General features: G+C 49.4%; 1 long non-coding RNA gene across 1 annotated transcript; it reads left to right on the forward strand.

Moving 5' to 3' along the window:
* Positions 1-959: 959 nt before the first annotated feature.
* LOC145640975 (uncharacterized) lies at positions 960-1,638 on the forward strand. Its single transcript, XR_014115060.1, has 3 exons — positions 960-1,080; positions 1,154-1,474; positions 1,546-1,638. It is a non-coding gene; the product is annotated as an uncharacterized LOC145640975 (long non-coding RNA).
* The last annotated feature ends 1,043 nt before the right edge of the window (positions 1,639-2,681 follow it).

Here is a 2,681-nt window from a genome sequence, read left to right on the forward strand (position 1 = left end):
CAATGTAGCATGGCTAGACAACGAGGCTCCGGTTCACGGTCCCGAAACACTAGACGGGAGCATGAGCCCGTGGAGGACGACACTACACCGTCCACTTCGCTTGGTCAGTTCCCAGAATGGGATGAGAAGACCTTGTTCTTTGCCCCTGTCCACCACATTTCTGAGAGGGTGAGACGGGGAACCGAGCTTGGAAGGACACGACATCACGGCTCTGACTGCGATGGTCTCGGCGATTTGTATAGGATGCATATCGCCAGAGATCGAGAGACGAGACTCCTATGGGAGTCTTGCAGGTTGGTTGCCCTGTTTGAGACCTCCAAGGCTATGGTCGCCTCCAGCGGGGGTCACCACGTAGTACGCGCTCTGGTGGATTTCTTTTGGGACACCACCAACACATTTCATTTTCCATGGGGTGAGATGATGGTCACTCCTACAGACTTCAGTCTCATCACAGGACTGGATTCTCTTCTGTGCCGCTGCCATTCGACGGTGGTATCGACGTCTTTTCTCCAGAGGTCGAGGAACTACTGGGGTCGATCGCTGTTCGGGCCCGAGCTGAGGTCGAGACGACTCAATTTAGTGCTAGAGGGATTCGCCGCTCGACGCTGGCAGCGGCTCTTGATGACGATGCGACCATTCGAGAGAAGCGGGTGCGCATCTTTGTGCTGATGTTGTTGTCAGGGACATTCTCCCCTGATAGGGGTAGTAGGGCATTGCTTTACTATCTCCCTGCTTTTCGCGATCTCCGACGGATCGGGACTTATGACTGGGCCAGCTTGGCTTATACTGACTTTGTTCGCGCACTGAGGGACTCGTGTCGCCACCGGTCTCTTAGGACGAATGTCGCTTTGTCCGCTTTCTGGAAAGTTGTAGAGGTAAACATTATTCCCTATAAAATTTAGCCCTATGTGTTTAGTTAGCATTTACTCATGCTTTAGCCTTTCGTAGATCTGGTTCTATGAATACTTTCCTTCCATTGCGCCGGCGAGACCATCACCGAGGGGGTATCCGGTGAGCGCCTCTTGGGGCAGCCACCATGTCGACCTGTCTACTGCGTGTGTCCGGAGTCGGATCATCTCGGTACGATTTTGGTGCTTATCTTGCTCTTCTACGATGTTTTATACATGTTCTTACCCGATTGGTATTTTTATAGGGACCTGAGGTAGTATACCGGCCATGGGGTAGTTAGACAGTCCCTGGATTAGCTGCACAGTACTCTGCTGAGCGCCGTTATTTTCTGGGGACCTACGGAGCAGTTGCGTATTTAGGAGAGAGAGTTGCTAGACAGCACTCTTCCGATGTCTTTGTCGTTCCTGCTCCTCCACCACGCCACATGTTCGACGAGAGAGAGTTGCCGAGCATGGCTGAGGAGCCTAGTTCTCTTTGGCGGTCCCATGTGATCCTTGGGCGGAGTTATGCTAAGGAGCTACTTCCTTTGTTAGCTCCAGCCCCCGTGCCGGCCGAGGATGTGAGGGTAAGATTCTTGGCTTTTGTTTTTGAGTAGCCCCCAAGTAACACCTTACTAATTTCTTTCTATTTTATCAGGATGGTCCTACTGAGTTTGTGCCACCCTGTATGTACATCCACTATCAGGGGATGTACCGGCCGATCCAGGAGATGATTTCTCCGGCTCCTGAGGGCGAACGCTTTGTGGAGCGGTCAATTCCTCGTCACCAGACCAGGGTAAGTCTAGCTCTAATTCAGGATCTTGTATTCAGTTATCATGCATTTTTACTGACTTAACTTTCCTTGACAGTTCTCACGCGAGGTGGTTTCGGCTATGGCACGATGCATAGATGCCTTCCGGAGCCAACTCGTCCGGATGATGAACGCAGCTACCTGTCGTTGAGACGACGCTGTTCGAGAGGTAACTTTTCTTTACTTATTGTTTCAACACTATGCTTCAGTTTTCACCTTGTTTCTGATTTATTTCTTTTTGCAGGGTCAGCCGATTGCTTCTCACACCCGTACGAGGCCTGAGGGGCGAAGAGAGCCGGCGAGGTCTAGCTCAAGACGTCGTCACACTTCGTCAAGAGGTAGAGGTGGCCGTTCCGAGGCTGCTCGAGCCGACGTTGCTGAGGGCTCAGGGTCTTCTTCTAAGGAGGTTCCGGCTGCACCGTTAGGAGAGGCTACCTCGGCTTTCAGAGGTGGTGGGATGTACGAGGCTGGCTCGTCATCGCAGCAGCATCTGCTGTCTCAGCCTCAAGTAGGCCTTGGCTGGAGCGGTCCTGTTTTGAGTTTCCCTCCTCCTATGGAGACTGGGACTGGTGCTGAGGCTGGAGCTGGTGGAGAGGTGACTCCTCGGACGGCGCAGTTTTATGGCATGATGGGCCTACGTCCTCCGGCGCCGTAGTTTATTTTTGTATATGCATTTTATTTTGACTTTTTATAGAACTTTGCCTTTGACTTGTTATTTAGACACTTTGTTTTGTAAATCTATTATTATGTATTATTAATATGTTAGTGTATGTTAGTGTGTGCCAATGTGATAACAATTTTGCGCAAAAATTCAGTCATTTTTATTATTGATGGAGGGTGTTATCCGACTCTCTCCCCCAAAAGGAAAAAATAAAAAGGAAAAATAAGACTGAGAGAAAGGCTGATTTTTGAATTTTAATATAAAATCCAAAAAAAGAATAAAAAATTAACTAAACATAATTGCTATATTTAATTAATTAAGA

Source organism: Chenopodium album, chromosome 7 (genome assembly GCF_948465745.1).
Source record: "Chenopodium album chromosome 7, dcCheAlbu1.1, whole genome shotgun sequence".
Lineage (NCBI taxonomy): Eukaryota > Viridiplantae > Streptophyta > Magnoliopsida > Caryophyllales > Amaranthaceae > Chenopodium > Chenopodium album.